The 17,758-nt window shown below is 50.0% G+C and overlaps 1 pseudogene; it reads left to right on the forward strand.

Annotated features, from left to right (window-relative positions):
- LOC134612452 (acyl-coenzyme A amino acid N-acyltransferase 1-like) overlaps window positions 1-17,758 on the forward strand; it is a 28,866-nt pseudogene that overhangs the window by 6,371 nt on the left and 4,737 nt on the right.

Consider the following 17,758-nt stretch of genomic DNA (forward strand, 5'->3'; position numbering starts at 1 on the left):
AGCGCCCAGTGTCTTTTATGACCGATTATTGGAGGCATACCGCTTGTATACCCCCTTTAATCCGGAAGACGCAGACAATTCCCGAATGGTTAACTCCGCCTTTGTCAGCCAAGCATACGGAGATATTAAGCGCAAGCTACAAAAGTTAGAAGGGTTTGCAGGTATGTCCATCACCCAACTAATGGAGGTAGCAAATAAGGTCTATATGAACAGGGATACAGAAAGTAAGAAAGAGGAAGAGCGCAAGATGCGTAAAAAGGCTGATATGCTAGCGGTAGCGATCGCAGGCGTAGATAAACGGGGCCCAGATAGAGGCAATAATAGATGGAGTAGGGAGCCTTTGAGTAGGGATCAATGCGCGTATTGCAAGGAAGAAGGGCATTGGAGGAACGAATGTCCGCAAAGAGAGCAGTACGAGAGAGACCAACCCAGGGCAGGCTACGGAAACTTTAGAGGTAGAGCGAGAGGTAGAGGAGGCCCCGGAGGGAGTAATGGTTATAGAGGGAGTAATGGGAACAGAGGAAGTGTTAGGGAAGACAGGTATATTCCAGCAGCGCAAAGGTCCCGCGATAGAGAAGGTAGGGACTTTGTAGGATTGGCTGACACTGTCATGGAGGACTATTGATACCGACCGGGCTCCATCCCCCTTGGTCGAGCGGAGCCTATGGTCGATGTATCAATAGGGGGGAAAAGGAGTGCGTTCATGATCGACACTGGTGCTGAACATTCAGTGGTGACTAATCTAGTTGCTCCTCCATCTGGAAGGACTATTACTGTGATAGGAGCAACTGGAAGAAGTGCTGAAAAACCGGTTCTTAAAAGTCGACTCTGTACATTGGGAGGCCACGTAGTAAAACACCAATTCCTTTATATGCCTGAATGTCCAGTCCAATTGCTGGGACGTGATATGCTATCAAAATTACAAGCGCAGATTACGTTCCTACCAAATGGAACAACATCCTTAAAGTTTAATGGACCTTCAGGTATTATGACTTTATCCGTACCAAAGGAAGAAGAGTGGCGACTTTATACAGTGTTGACTAGCCAAAACCCTAGGAGTGATGAGACATTGTTTAACATACCAGGAGTTTGGGCAGAGAACAACCCACCAGGACTGGCCCGCAATATTCCACCAATAAAAATTGAACTGAAACATGGGGTTTATCCAGTGAGCCTAAGACAATATCACATTCCGCAGAAGGCTAAGAAGAACATCCAATCCTATCTGGATAAGTTCATACGGTATGGTATCCTAAAATTCTGTACTTCCCCCTGGAACACCCCATTGCTGCCTGTTCAAAAGCCCGGTACAGATGAGTATCGACCTGTACAGGACTTAAGAGCAGTCAATGATGCGGTTGTTAGCATACATCCAGTTGTACCCAATCCATATAACCTGCTTGCTTTAATTCCGGGCGGGGCTACTTACTTCACAGTCTTAGATCTCAAAGATGCCTTCTTTTGCCTCCGAATTGCCGCAGAAAGCCAATGTATTTTCGCTTTCCAATGGGAGAACGCTGTAACGGGCTCAAAACGCCAAATGACTTGGACAAGACTGCCCCAAGGGTTTAAAAATTCACCTACCCTATTTGGTTCAGCTCTAAGTCAAGATCTACTGGATTTCGAGTCTATCCCAGGAGAATGTGTATTGTTACAATATGTAGATGACTTGTTGATAGCAGCAGTTACAAAAGAAAAATGTCAGCAAGCAACGCACGATCTACTACATATTCTCTGGAAGGCAGGATACAAGGTGTCCAGGAAGAAGGCTCAGTTGTGTTTGCCAACTGTCAAGTATCTGGGATTCCATATCTCTGAAGGTCAAAGGATTATGGGGCCAGAGAGAAAAGAAGCTGTCTGCCAAATACCAATACCCAAGAATAGAAGACAAGTGCGAGAATTCTTGGGGGCAGCAGGCTTCTGTAGGATATGGATTCCCAGCTATGCGATACTGGCAAAACCTCTGTACGCAGCCATCAAAGGTACAGAGCACGACCCCTTCTTATGGACCCAAGAACAGCAAACGGCATTTGAAGATGTGAAGAAGGCTTTGATGAGTGCCCCAGCATTAGGTCTACCTGATCACACACGACCATTCTACTTATATGTACACGAGCAAAGAAGAATGGCTGTGGGAGTATTGACACAGTACTTGGGATCATGGCAAAGACCTGTTGCCTACATGTCTAAGCAACTGGATGCAGTGGCCAGCGGACTTCCACCTTGTCTAAGAGCCGTAGCTGCAGCCGCCCTGCTAGTAGCTGAAGCCGATAAACTCACTCTGGGTCAAGAACTTTATGTACGAGTCCCACATGCAGTACAGACGTTGTTGGATTACAAAGGAAATCATTGGTTTAGTAACAGCCGTATGACCAAGTATCAAGCAATGTTGTGTGAAAACCCAAGAGTGCATTTAGAGACTGTAAACACCTTAAATCCAGCTACCCTTTTGCCGCAACCTACTGAAAGTCAACATGATTGTTTGGAAGTAATGGATGAAGTATTTTCAAGTAGACCAGATCTTCGTGATTTTCCCATCCAGAACCCCGATGTTCAATATTACACCGACGGCAGTAGTTATGTGAAAGAAGGGATCCGCTATGCAGGATATGCAGTGACAACAATAGACAAGGTGATAGAAGCTCGGCCACTGGCGAAAGGAACATCAGCACAAAAGGCAGAATTAATAGCACTAACACGAGCGTTACAATTGGCTGAAGGTTTAAGAGTAAATATCTATACGGACTCTAAGTATGCGTTTTTAACCACTCATGCCCACGGAGCTTTGTATAAAGAAAGAGGACTACTGAATTCAGAAGGCAAAGAAATCAAGTACGCAGCTGAAATCCTACAACTATTGGAAGCAGTGTGGGAGCCGAAAGAAGTCGGTATCATACATTGTCGAGCGCATCTGAGAGGAGATGGTGATGTAACCAAGGGAAATCGGATGGCAGATAGTGCAGCTAAGCGTGCTGCTGAATCAGGAAGACAGGAGTATGTGGGGCATATAGCTGCTCTTATACCAACTCCACTGTCCCAATGGACTCCAGTTTATACAGCTCAAGAAGAGGAGTGGTTAAAGACTGAACCGGGAAAGTATTTGGAGAACAAGTGGTATCAGCTAGAAGATGGAAGAATAGTCATACCAGCTTCACTAGCGGCTAGAAATTGTCCAAAATTATCACAACGGGACACATTCTGGGAGAGACAGTACTGAAGAATCTCTCAGGAAACATTTCTACATACCAAGATTGTCCAACTTGACTCAGGCCATTGTACGCAGATGTGTAACGTGTGCTAAGAATAATGCAAGACAAGGACCAGTAAAGCCACCAGGAGTCCAGTTTATGGGGGGACTCCCCATGTCCGATCTACAAATAGACTTTACAGTAATGCCTAAATCGGGTGGACATCGTTACCTGTTGGTAATTGTGTGCACCTATTCAGGCTGGGTAGAAGCATGTCCTACTCGTACAGAGAAAGCAGGAGAAGTTGTAAGATTCCTGCTACGAGAAATAATACCCCGATATGGACTACCCTGTTCTATAGGATCGGACAATGGTCCAGCTTTTGTTCATCAGTGCCTACAACAACTGACTCATATGCTTGGTATAAAGTGGAGGCTTCATACTGCATATAGACCCCAGAGTTCTGGTAAGGTAGAGAGAATGAATAGAACTATAAAGAACCAGTTGGCTAAAATGTGTCAGGAAACCCAACTTAAGTGGAACGTTCTCTTACCCATAGCTTTATTGCGAATCCGCAGTACCCCTACCAGAAGGATGGGCCTCTCTCCTTTTGAAATCATGTATGGGCGACCACCTCCCGTACTTGGTAACTTAAGGGGGGACTTGAGTCAGTTGGGAGAAGGAATTACCCGGCAGCAGGTTGTAGAGTTGGGTAAGACTATGGAGGAGGTACAGAAATGGGTACAAGATAGATTACCTGTGAATATTTATCCCCCTGTTCATAGTTATCATCCAGGAGACCAAGTGTGGATTAAAGAGTGGAATAATGTACCGTTAGGGCCCAAGTGGAGAGGTCCTTATGTTGTTCTTTTGTCTACCCCTACAGCGATAAAAGTAGCCGAAGTAACTCCGTGGATACATCACTCCAGGGTTAAACCAGCAGCAGTCGATTCTTGGCAAATTACAGCAGATCCAGAGAATCCCTGCAAGATCCGGTTGAAACGCACTACTCAGTCGGAGTAACGAGGAATTATTGTGGATTACAAATTTTATTGTTACAGGTGTGAGTGAGAAGGCCATAATAAAGCCTGTCCGCTTACCAACACATAGTGTATAAGCCAGGAAAGTCTCGAAGGGACACCTGTGAAGACGAGCAGAACTCCATTCCCTGCAGCCCTCACATCCTGGAAGCTGAGGTTCCATCGCACGGACGAAGACTGAGGATGACGGCGAAAGATGTGCTTTTGATTGTGTTTATTTATATGTGTTTTTATATTCAGGAAGGTAGAGGTACCGACACTCCTAGCTGTGAGGTATGCATTAAGACTACGAGAACAGGTAACCATATTTCCCAAACCCTAATTTGGCATTCACAATACGAATGTAAAGGAGAGGTATCAAGATGTAGATACCTAAATATAGACTATAGTGTGTGCCATTTAGGAGTAGGAGAACCTAAGTGCTTCAGTCCAGAGTATCAACCTCGTACAATTTGGTTGACTCTCAGGAATGGAGATCCTCAGGGGACCCTAATTAATAAGACGGTGTTAGAATCCGTACATTCTTCGGGTGTTCTGCTATTTGATGCATGTAAGGCGATATCAAGTGGTAGAAAACCGTGGAATGTATGTGGGGATCTTAGATGGGAGAGGACGTATGGGTCTAATGATAAATATATTTGTCCCAGTAGTAAAAATAAATATGTGAGTCCTAGATGCCCAAATAAAGACTATAACTTTTGTCCATATTGGTCTTGTGTGGGGTGGGCGACTTGGGGACAGACAGTAGATAAAGACATGATAGTGACTAAGTTGCCGACTAGCCCTTATTGTAAGTCTATGGAATGCAACCCAGTCCATATACTTATTAATAACCCCGACAAGTTCCTAGATAAGTATGGAAATTTATTTGGGTTTCAGATATACGGGACGGGTTTAGATCCTGGGACATTATTGTTTATAGGAATAGAGACTGATACGGTATCCTCCCAGACTCATCAAGTATACCATTCCTTTTATGAAGAGATGAGTATAGATAATAAGATCCCCCATAACGCTAAAAACCTGTTCATTGACCTAGCTGAAAGTATTGCCGGTAGTCTTAATGTTACCAACTGCTATGTGTGTGGAGGTACTAACATGGGAGACCAATGGCCTTGGGAAGCAAAGGAGGTAATGTCCGGTTCTGAGGCAGTTGACCAACTAATATCTACACAAGCCGATTATCATTTGAGTGTTAGAGGTAAATCTGAGTGGAGATTAAAGACCTCCATCATAGGTTATGTTTGCATAGCAAGGAAAGGAATAATGTATAATACTTCTGTAGGAGAATTAACTTGTCTAGGGCAAAAAGCTTATGATGATGATACTAAAAATACAACTTGGTGGTCGGCTTCAAATGTCTCAGAACCATCTAACCCGTTTGCTAGATATGCCAGTTTAAAGGATGTGTGGTTTGATTTATCCATCACATCTACCTGGAGAGCCCCAGCAAATTTGTACTGGATCTGTGGTAAGAAAGCCTATTCGGAGTTGCCACAGGACTGGGAAGGGGCATGTGTGTTGGGTATGCTCAAACCATCCTTCTTCTTGTTACCGATTGAAACAGGTGAGACTTTAGGTGTTAAAGTGTATGATGTGAATCATAGGAAGAAAAGGGGACCCTTAGAGATAGGCACCTGGGAAGATAATGAATGGCCTCCCCAGCGTATCATAGATTATTATGGGCCAGCCACGTGGGCAGAAGATGGTACCTTTGGTTATAGAACCCCAATTTATATGCTCAACCGTATTATAAGATTACAGGCGGTGGTTGAGATTATTACTAATGAGACCTCACAAGCACTCAATCTTCTAGCGAAGCATAATACCAGGATGAGGACAGCAGTGTACCAAAATAGATTAGCCTTGGATTACCTTTTGGCAGTAGAGGGAGGTGTATGTGGGAAGTTTAACCTGAGCAATTGCTGTCTTCAAATAGATGACGAAGGGCAAGCAATAGCTGAGCTTACTAGCCATATGGTTAAACTAGTGCATGTGCCTACTCAGGTATGGAAAGGGTACAATCCAAGTAGTTGGTTTGGTAGCTGGTATGAGTGGTTTGGAGGGCTTAAGGCAGTGGTAGGTGGAGTCCTACTGATTTTACTGTTGTGTCTACTCCTACCGTGTCTTATACCCTTAGTAGTTAGGTCTGTGCAAAGCCTGATAGGAAGTATAGCAGAGAGGAAGGCTGCTGCACAGATAATGGCGATATATAAGTATAAGGCTCTAGATCAAGGAGAACCAATGCAGGAAGATGAGTGTTAAAAGATTCACATCATAAGATAAGTCTGGTCTGGTTCATGGTAACCTGAGGTATATGCAAACCAAGGTTAAGTGATGCCTCAAGTAATTGTGAAATATCAGAGGCATCAAAGGGGGGAATGTGATGTAATTCCAGTAAAATACAAGTTTAGCAGGCTAAGATTGCCACAAGGCATATGTATGTATATGTGTTTGTAGTATCAGTTAGTTAATTACACGTAGCTAAGATACTGTTATCACTGTACTGACCAGGTGCAGGAATGTAAGAACTGGAATTACGCGTCCCTCTCCTTTGTATCAGATGAGCCACGTGGTTAGACCGGATGGATGAGTTTAGACTCTATTTATTAAATAGGTTAAGGGTATGTGTGGGTGTAGTTAATTGTGGGAGGAGCTACAGTGCTATATAAGGAATGTACTCTATGTATTCAGTACTCAGACTTTGCTGTATTTTGGTGACGCTAGTCCCTCTGAGTCCCGATCGGTGATCCAATAAAGAATCTCTTCCTTCCTGAAGAAACCTGTGTCCATCTCTCTGTGCTTGGCTTCCGTCAGTTTCTCCGGTATCAATATAACCTATTAAAGATCAAGGAACATTGATTGCAATGTTGATTATTAACATATTGATTGTATTCCTTTAGGTGAAGGTCAATTTCCAGGGCTTATTAATATGTTTGAGATGGTTGGAGGACTGGTGGAGTTTCTAAGTAGTCTCCTTGCAAGCCGAGGCTTTGTGTCTCTTGCCCTGGCTTATTTTGCTTGTGATGATCTACCAAGATATCTATTGACATTGGATCTAGAATACTTTGAAGAAGCTATTGACATTCTTATGAAAAACCCCAAAGTAAGTTAAGAAGTTGTTATAGGGTTATAGTCCACAACACCTGGAAAGTCAGTGGATCTATATCTTGGAATTGGGCTACAGCGATAAAATGAGAGATTAGCTAGAGATGATGGGTTAAATTTCCAGGTACACATGGGTAAACCAGAGAAAGATAATCCTTCTAGGCAACATTTTCATTAAGATATATAAATACTTTTTTATAATAAAAAAACAAAAACAGTCGACATGTAATTACAAAAAACAGGAAGAATATTAACCAGTTAAGAGCCTCAATTTCTGATTGTTTGGGTCTTATCTTATCCCACAAACTTGTATGATCCACCAGAGATTTAAGGGATATCTAGTTTATCCCGCAGTGGCAGTTCCACTCATCATGACTAGAACTGCTTAAAAAAATAATAGCAGGCATGCAGTGTTAGATTGTAAACAGCCAGGTTCTAAGTTTAGTGAACCATAATTTGTCCAGTGAGTGGCTCTGCTGAAAACCATGCATATGGCCACCGCCTGTCTCTATTGTGCTAAAGACCACTACAGGGGATTGTAAAATGTTCCAAAATAGTAAACCCAACACACAAAGTAGTTAGGAATACCACGGCAAAAGAAGCATACTTTATTTCATTGGGCTTTAAGGGGTTATATGACATTCCAAAATATGAATAATGGTATTTTTATATAAGCAATAACCAGATATTATTTAATCACATGATGGAAGTTAAAGGGAAACTCCAGTGCCAGAAAAACGATCCGTTTTTCTGGCACTGGAGGGTCCTTCTCCCTCCCACCCACCAATCCCCGGTTACTGAAGGGGTGAAAACCCCTTCAGTCACTTACCTGGGACAGCGGCGATGTCCCTCGCCGCTGTCTCCGCCTCCGCGACGCTCCTCCTTGTGATTGCGTCGGCCGGTGGGCGAGACTGATCTCGCCCACTGGCCGAGGAGACCTAATGCGCATGCGTGGAAATGCCGCGCATGCGCATTACGTCTCCCCATAGGAAAGCATTGAAAAATCATTTCAATGCTTTCCTATGGGGATTTGAGCGACGCTGGAGGTCCTCACACAGCGTGAGGACGTCCAGCGACGCTCTAGCACTGGTTTCCTGTGCTAGAAACTAGGAAGTGACCTCTAGTGTCTGTCTAGTAGACAGCCACTAGAGGTGGAGTTAACCCTGCAATGTAATTATTGCAGTTTATGAAAAACTGCAATAATTACACTTGCAGGGTTAAGGGTAGTGGGAGTTGGCACCCAGACCACTCCAATGAGCTGAAGTGGTCTGGGTGCCTGGAGTGTCCCTTTAAGCAGAGTATATAAAAGCTGAACTTTTTAAGGAACCTCCTATATTACCTTAGAATGTTTTAAAGTGACACTCCATTGCCCCCCCCCCCCCAAAAAAAAAATTTAAAACATTTAATTATGCATATATTAATTGGTGTCTGACCAACAGGGCCGGCCTTAGGTGTTCAGGCGCCCTGTGCGAGCCAATCTTGTGGTGCCCTAGACCCCGTCTAGACCATTTCAGTCACATTCACAATCTGCCACCTGCCCCCTTAACCAAACCCCTGCAATCCCCTTCATTAGTCCCCTGCCATCCCCTCCTTCCATCTGTCCCCTGCCCCCCCTACAATAAAACGCAATCTATTAAAAAAATAAAATAAAAAAAAAGCAATAAGAACAAGCACTTACATTAAAGGCTGCTGCTCCCTGAATCCAGCTGTCAGTTTCCCACTCCATCGAGTCGACGTCTTAGGAGCACTAGCCACCGCCCTCACACACAAACACATGCCTTTCCTTGGCTCCCTGTGAAGGAACAGCATGTCAACGTCACGCTCCTCCTCCACACTCCCGGCCGCGGCTCTCCCCTCATAATGTGCAAGTCAAGTGCACAGCAGGACGCACTTTACTTGCTCTGCATTTTCAACACTTAACTCAGCCAGCCTGTAACATTAAACCTGTAACGCACAGCTTACCCACCACAAAGGCCGGCCATGCTGACCAATCACAGACTTGGCTCTGAGCAATTGCTGCCTCTTGAGATTAGCTCCACTGAGCAAATCAAACCAAAAAATAACATGACCTGTTGTGTAATTGGCTGTCAAGGGGGTGTAACAAGGTTAATTTAAAAAGCAAAAAACAAAAAAAAAATTAAATTTCTATTGAAATATGCACTTTGTAAAATGAAGAATAGAAGGAAGCGGAGCTTAACCCCGCGCGTGAATGGCCGCATAATCCCCGAGCTCCGCCGAGACCTAGCCCAATAGAACGCCATCCACAGCACCTGAGCCAAACCCCCCGAAAATACCCCTTGCTACCCCCCCAGACACCCACACGTACCTTCCCCATGGGCGGCGGGAAGAAAGCCCGAAATTCTTCAGTCGCGCCAATCTTCAGGCAGAAGCCTGAACAACAACGGGCGCCATCTTTAGAACCCCCGCAGACGGATTCGGACTCCGAGATGAGCAGCCAGGCACACTCTGAAAGATCAGAGGCACCACTGACCAGGAGGGACATGAGGGGATTCCTGGCAGATTTAAAAAAATCCGTGGCAGAGGAACTGGACAAAAGGCTATATGGCCCATACTAGAAGGCATGGCGACCTTTCAGCCCGTGCACAGGCCACAGAGGCCAAAATGGCGGACACAGATGAAAGGATTCAAGCCCACGGCACTGAAATTCAATACCTACGTGATCAATTACGCTCCCTCGAAGAAACCAACAAAGACCTCAATAATAGAACGCGCAGGAATAACATCAGGGTAAGGGGCATCCCAAAAACAATATCCACTGACCTCCTTACTGACACCCTCACAGAGGTATTCCAAAACCTCCTGCCAGAGGCCACAGCAGCTGATCTATTGATGGACCGGGCACACCGGGCACTGCGAGCCCCAAGCGCCAATGCCGCTACACCTGGGGATATTGTGGTAAGGCTGCACTTTTACCATATAAAGGAGAGAATTATGCGAGCTGCTAGGGACACCCCCATAGAACTGGAAGGAGTGCCAGTCCAACTATTTCAAGATCTGGCACCAACTACTCTAAAACGGCGGAGAGATCTACGACTGCTTACGCAACACCTTAGTCACCACGGCCTCCGCTATGCATGGGGTCACCCATTCAAAATAATCATCCGCAAAGATGGCAGATTCCACTCCCTCACAAGGCCTGATGAAATCCCTGCACTTCTGACGCAGCTAGGCTTACCCCAGCTCCCTGAGACACCTCACTCCAACGCAGATCTCCCACCACGACAGACGCCACGCAACAACCTGCCTGCCAGACATGGCGAACGCCAACATCGCCATACGGCACCGCGAAGCACAGCTGCAGCAAGGCAGTAGAGGTGAGGAGATGGGGGACAGTGACGCAGGAATAGCTACCCGCCTCTACACCCCGACACCCCTGACAGACGTCCTCGATCGACACTGCACGGACCAACCCTTTACCGCACCACCTGAGCGATCCCAAGCCAGAGGCCTAGAACAAAACGACTACTAGCGCAACACGACTCACACACTCCGGGAAGTTTTCCTCAGCACAACCATTGCACCACCATCAAGCACTATTGCCCACGGAAGGAACTGATGAACAGACTACAACATAAAACTCCAGAGACGGGCCTACATCCCGGCGGGAACCACGAAGCGCTGAAAAACAAAGCTCAGCCACTCTTACCGGGCACTACACCAATGCCCTCCAGCCCCAACCAAAACAAATTACAGCAGAGTTTCCTGCACAAAGCGCTACGCCTTGGAACAACCCCCTCCTTACACCGACAGCTACAACCCCGGGAAAGCAACCAATAATGACCGGCACAGCAACCCCACTCGGCAATAACCCCCAGCATCCACTGGACTACTCCCAGAATGCACCACATCCCGTTTCAGACACTCCTCTCCCGGTTGATGCCCACCACAGAAGCCTGACGTCGGGATCAGAAATGGGACTTTGAGTTTCGGACACTGGGCGGCACACAGCAAGTCTACCATAAAGGGGACAGTACATACACACACACCTAGCGAAGCGTTTCTCTCTCGCAGCCACCCAACCCCAAACCAGATAACCCTCAAGGCACGGGAGGGGTGGGGGATGGGAAGGGAGAGGGGGGGATACCGGGGAGGGAGACAGAGGGGGGGAGGGCTGTCGGGAGGGATGGGATCCCGGAGGAACGAACAGACTGTCCCAACACCTTACCATTACGAGGGGAGCGGGCAACACAGGCCATCAGGACTCCCCACACTCACCACCACGGACGTTGGAGAAACATCCCCAACCCACGACCAACCTGCGCCCGGATCCACTGACGGACGATGTATGACCGATAGCTTATTCACCCCAGCCCTACACACACCTGACGCAACACCGAGCCACCGACAGGCCACATAGAAGAGCTGTAGACAGAGGACAGACACCACAACCACATGAATGACTTAGGGCCATGCCAGGTGGGGGAAAATCGTGAAATCGACAGGGGACGCTGCTCTGGTGGCACAGGGGCCTCCCACTCACCTCCCGTGGCAGAGGAACTGGACAAAAGGCTATGCCCCATACTAGAAGGCATGGCAGACCTCTCAGCCCGTGCACAGGCCACAGAGGCCAAAATGGCGGACACAGATGAAAGGATTCAAGCCCACGGCACTGAAATTCAATACCTACGTGATCAATTACGCTCCCTCGAAGAAACCAACGAAGACCTCAATAATAGAACGCGCAGGAATAACATCAGGGTAAGGGGCATCCCAAAAACAATATCCACTGACCTCCTTACTGACACCCTCACAGAGGTATTCAAAAACCTCCTGCCAGAGGCCACAGCAGGTGATCTATTGATGGACCGGGCACACCGGACACTGCGAGCCCCAAGCGCCAATGCCGCTACACCTGGGGATATTGTGGTAAGGCTCCACTTTTACCATATAAAGGAGATAATTATGCGAGCTGCTAGGGACACCCCCATAGAACTGGAAGGAGTGCCAGTCCAACTATTTCAAGATCTGGCACCAACTACCCTAAAATGGCGGAGAGATCTACGACCGCTTACGCAACACCTTAGTCACCACGGCCTCCGCTATGCATCAGTGGCGGATCCAGAGCCTGATCTCGGGAGGGGCACTTGTAGATTTTTTAAAGAAATAATCCAGACACAATAACCACTACAGCTCAGTGTAGTGGTTATGGTGTCAATAGTGTCGGGACCCCCTCCTAGAGTAAGTAGTCAAACCGTTTAAGAACAGTTTGACAACTTACCTGAAGTCTGCTGGGAAATGGGGCTGTAGTAGTGCATAGGAGCAGTAGTGTGTGTGAGTGGTGCAATGTGTAAGGGGTGCAGTGTGTGTGCGTGTGTGAGAGCGGCAGTGTATGTCAGGGATGCAGTGTATGTGTGGGACAGTATGTGTGTGTAACAGTTGCAGTGTGTGTGTGTGTGTGAGTATTGCAGTGTATGTGTGAGTGTGGGCAATGTGTGTATATGGGGCAGCAGTGTAAGGGGGCAGTGTGTGTGTATGGGGGGCAGTATGGGGGGCAAGGTGTGTGTATGAGGGGGCAGTATGGGGGGCAGTACGGGTCTATGGGGGTCAGTGTGTGTGTATGGGGGCAGTATGGGGGTCAGTGTGTGTATGGGGGCAGTGTGTGTGTATGGAGGCAGTGTGTGTGTATGGGGGCAGTATGGGTGTATGGGAGGCAGTGTGGGTTTATGGGGGCAGTGTGGGTGTATGGGGGGCAGTATGGGTGTATGGGGCAGTGTGGGTGTATGGGGGGCAGTATGGGTGTATGGGGGGCAGTATGTGTGTATGGGGGCAGTAGGGGGGCAGTGTGTGTGTGTATGAGGGGGCAGTATGGGGGCAGTACGGGTCTATGGGGGTCAGTGTGTGTGTATGGGGGCAGTATGGGGGGCAGTGTGCATGTATGGGGGCACTGCGTGTATGGGTGGCAGTGTGTGTGTATGGGGGCAGTATGGGTGTATGGGCGGCAGTGTGTGTGTATGGGGGGCAGTGTGGGTGTATGGGGGGCAGTGTGTGTGTGTATGGGGGCAGTGTGTGTATGGGGGGGCAGTATGGGTATATGGGGGCAGTGTGGGTGTATAGGGGGCAGTGTGGGTGTATGGGGGGCAGTGTGGGTGTATGGGGGAGCAGTGTGGGTGTATGGGGGGGCAGTGTGGGTGTATGGGGGAGCAGTGTGGGTGTATGGGGGCAGTGTGGGTGTATGGGGGGCAGTGTGGGTGTATGGGGGAGCAGTATGGGTGTATGGGGGAGCAGTATGGGTGTATGGGGGAGCAGTGTGGGTGTATGGGGGGCAGTGTGGGTGTATGGGGCAGTGTGTGTGTATGGGGGCAGTGTGGGTGTATGGGGCAGTGTGGGTGTATGGGGGCAGTGTGGGTGTATGGGGGCAGTGTGGGTGTATGGGGGCAGTGTGGGTGTATGGGGGCAGTGTGGGTGTATGGGGGGCAGTATGGGTGTATGGGGGGCAGTGTGTGGGTATGGGGGGCAGTATGGGTGTATGGGGGGCAGTGTGTGGGTATGGGGGGCAGTATGGGTGTATGGGGGCAGTATAGGTGTATGGGGGCAGTGTGTGTATGGGGGTCAGTGTGTGTGTGTGTATGGGGGGCAGTATGTGTGTATGAGGGGCAGTATGGGTGTATGGGTGTATGGGGGGCAGTGTGTGTGTATGGGGGGCAGTATGGGTGTATGGGGGGCAGTATGGGTGTATGGGGGGCAGTGTGTGTGTATGGGGGGGCAGTGTGTGTGTATGGGGGGCAGTGTGTGTGTGTATGAGGGGCAGTATGGGTGTATGGGGGGCAGTATGGGTGTATGGGGGGAAGTGTGTGTGTATGGGGGGCAGTATAGGTGTATGGGGGGCAGTATGGGTGTATGGGGGGCAGTATGGGTGTATGGGGGGCAGTATGGGTGTATGGGGGGAAGTGTGTGTGTGTATGGGGGGCAGTATGGGTGTATGGGGGGCAGTATGGGTGTATGGGGGGCAGTATGGGTGTATGGGGGGCAGTGTGTGTGTATGGGGGGCAGTATGGGTGTATGGGGGGCAGTGTGTGTGTGTGTATGGGGGGCAGTGTGTGTGTGTATGAGGGGCAGTATGGGTGTATGGGGGGCAGTATGGGTGTATGGGGGGAAGTGTGTGTGTATGGGGGGAAGTGTGTGTGTATGGGGGGGCAGTATAGGTGTATGGGGGGCAGTATAGGTGTATGGGGGGCAGTATGGGTGTATGGGGGGCAGTATGGGTGTATGGGGGGCAGTGTGTGTGTATGGGGGGCAGTATGGGTGTATGAGGGGCAGTATGGGTGTATGGGGGGCAGTATGGCTGTATGGGGGTCAGTGTGTGTGTATGGGGGTCAGTGTGTGTGTATGGGGGGGCAGTGTGTGTGTATGGGGGGCAGTGTGTGTGTGTATGGGGGCAGTGTGTGTGTGTATGAGGGGCAGTATGGGTGTATGGGGGGCAGTATGGGTGTATGGGGGGAAGTGTGTGTGTATGGGGGCCAGTATGGGTGTATGGGGGGCAGTATGGGTGTATGGGGGGGAAGTGTGTGTGTATGGGGGGCAGTATGGGTGTATGGGGGGCAGTGTGTGTGTATGGGGGGCAGTGTGTGTGTATGGGGGGCAGTATGGGTGTATGGGGGGCAGTATGGGTGTATGGGGGGGAAGTGTGTGTGTATGGGGGGCAGTATGGGTGTATGGGGGGCAGTGTGTGTGTATGGGGGGCAGTGTGTGTGTATGGGGGGCAGTATGGGTGTATGGGGGGCAGTATGGGTGTATGGGGGGCAGTATGGGTGTATGGGGGCAGTGTGTGTGTATGGGGGCAGTGTGTGTGTATGGGGGCCAGTGTGTGTGTGTATGGGGGCCAGTGTGTGTGTGTATGGGGGCCAGTGTGTGTGTGTATGGGGGGCAGTGTGTGTGTGTATGAGGGGCAGTATGGGTGTATGGGGGGCAGTATGGGTGTATGGGGGCAGTATGGGTGTATGGGGGGCAGTATGGGTGTATGGGGGGCAGTGTGTGTGTATGGGGGCAGTGTGTGTGTGTGTATGGGGGCAGTATGGGTGTATGGGGGGCAGTATGGGTGTATGGGGGGCAGTATGTGTGTATGGGGGCAGTATGGGTGTATGGGGGCAGTGTGTGTGTGTGTATGGGGGCAGTATGGGTGTATGGGGGGCAGTATGGGTGTATGGGGGGCAGTATGTGTGTATGGGGGCAGTATGGGTGTATGGGGGGCAGTATGGGTGTATGGGGGGCAGTATGTGTGTATGGGGGCAGTAGGGGGGCAGTGTGTGTGTGTGTGTATGAGGGGGCAGTATGGGGGCAGTACGGGTCTATGGGGGTCAGTGTGTGTGTATGGGGGCAGTATGGGGGGCAGTGTGCATGTATGGGGCACTGTGCGTGTATGGGCGGCAGTGTGTGTGTATGGGGGCAGTATGGGTGTATGGGCGGCAGTGTGTGTGTATGGGGGCAGTGTGGGTGTATGGGGGGCAGTGTGTGTGTGTGTATGGGGGCAGTGTGTGTATGGGGGGGCAGTATGGGTATATGGGGGCAGTGTGGGTGTATAGGGGGCAGTGTGGGTGTATGGGGGGCAGTGTGGGTGTATGGGGGAGCAGTGTGGGTGTATGGGGGAGCAGTGTGGGTGTATGGGGGGCAGTGTGGGTGTATGGGGGGCAGTGTGGGTGTATGGGGGGCAGTATGGGTGTATGGGGGAGCAGTATGGGTGTATGGGGGAGCAGTATGGGTGTATGGGGGAGCAGTATGGGTGTATGGGGAGCAGTGTGGGTGTATGGGGGGCAGTGTGGATGTATGGGGGCAGTGTGTGTGTATGGGGGGCAGTATGGGTGTATGGGGGCAGTGTGTGTGTATGGGGGCAGTGTGGGTGTATGGGGGCAGTGTGGGTGTATGGGGGCAGTGTGGGTGTATGGGGGGCAGTATGGGTGTATGGGGGGGCAGTGTGTGGGTATGGGGGGCAGTATGGGTGTATGGGGGCAGTATGGGTGTATGGGGGCAGTGTGTGTATGGGGGTCAGTGTGTGTGTGTGTATGGGGGGCAGTATGGGTGTATGGGGGCAGTGTGTGTGTATGGGGGCAGTATGGGTGTATGGGGGGCAGTATGGGTGTATGGGGGGCAGTGTGTGTATGGGGGTCAGTGTGTGTGTGTGTGTATGGGGGGCAGTATGGGTGTATGGGGGCAGTGTGTGTGTATGGGGGCAGTATGGGTGTATGGGGGGCAGTATGGGTGTATGGGGGGCAGTGTGTGTGTATGGGGGGGCAGTGTGTGTATGGGGGTCAGTGTGTGTGTGTGTATGGGGGGCAGTATGTGTGTATGAGGGGCAGTATGGGTGTATGGGGGGCAGTGTGTGTATGGGGGGCAGTATGTGTGTATGAGGGGCAGTATGGGTGTATGGGGGGCAGTGTGTGTATGGGGGGCAGTATGGGTGTATGGGGGGCAGTATGGGTGTATGGGGGGCAGTGTGTGTGTATGGGGGGCAGTGTGTGTGTATGGGGGCAGTGTGTGTGTATGGGGGGCAGTGTGTGTGTATGGGGGGCAGTGTGTGTGTGTATGAAGGGCAGTATGGGTGTATGGGGGGCAGTATGGGTGTATGAGGGGCATTATGGGTGTATGGGGGGCAGTATGGCTGTATGGGGGTCAGTGTGTGTGTATGGGGGGGCAGTGTGTGTGTATGGGGGGCAGTGTGTGTGTGTATGGGGGCAGTGTGTGTGTGTATGAGGGGCAGTATGGGTGTATGGGGGGCAGTATGGGTGTATGGGGGGAAGTGTGTGTGTGTATGGGGGCCAGTATGGGTGTATGGGGGGCAGTATGGGTGTATGGGGGGGAAGTGTGTGTGTATGGGGGGCAGTATGGGTGTATGGGGGGCAGTGTGTGTGTATGGGGGGCAGTGTGTGTGTATGGGGGGCTGTATGGGGGGCAGTATGGGTGTATGGGGGCAGTGTGTGTGTGTATGGGGGGCAGTGTGTGTGTGTATGGGGGGCAGTGTGTGTGTGTATGAGGGGCAGTATGGGTGTATGGGGGGCAGTATGGGTGTATGGGGGCAGTATGGGTGTATGGGGGGCAGTATGGGTGTATGGGGGGCAGTGTGTGTGTATGGGGGCTGTGTGTGTGTGTGTATGGGGGGCAGTATGGGTGTATGGGGGGCAGTATGTGTGTATGGGGGCAGTAGGGGGGCAGTGTGTGTGTGTGTATGAGGGGGCAGTATGGGGGCAGTACGGGTCTATGGGGGTCAGTGTGTGTGTATGGGGGCAGTATGGGGGGCAGTGTGCATGTATGGGGCACTGTGCGTGTATGGGCGGCAGTGTGTGTGTATGGGGGCAGTATGGGTGTATGGGCGGCAGTGTGTGTGTATGGGGGCAGTGTGGGTGTATGGGGGGCAGTGTGTGTGTGTATGGGGGCAGTGTGTGTATGGGGGGCAGTATGGGTATATGGGGG

This window comes from Pelobates fuscus, chromosome 5 (assembly GCF_036172605.1).
Source record: "Pelobates fuscus isolate aPelFus1 chromosome 5, aPelFus1.pri, whole genome shotgun sequence".
In the NCBI taxonomy this organism is placed as follows: Eukaryota; Metazoa; Chordata; class Amphibia; order Anura; family Pelobatidae; genus Pelobates; species Pelobates fuscus.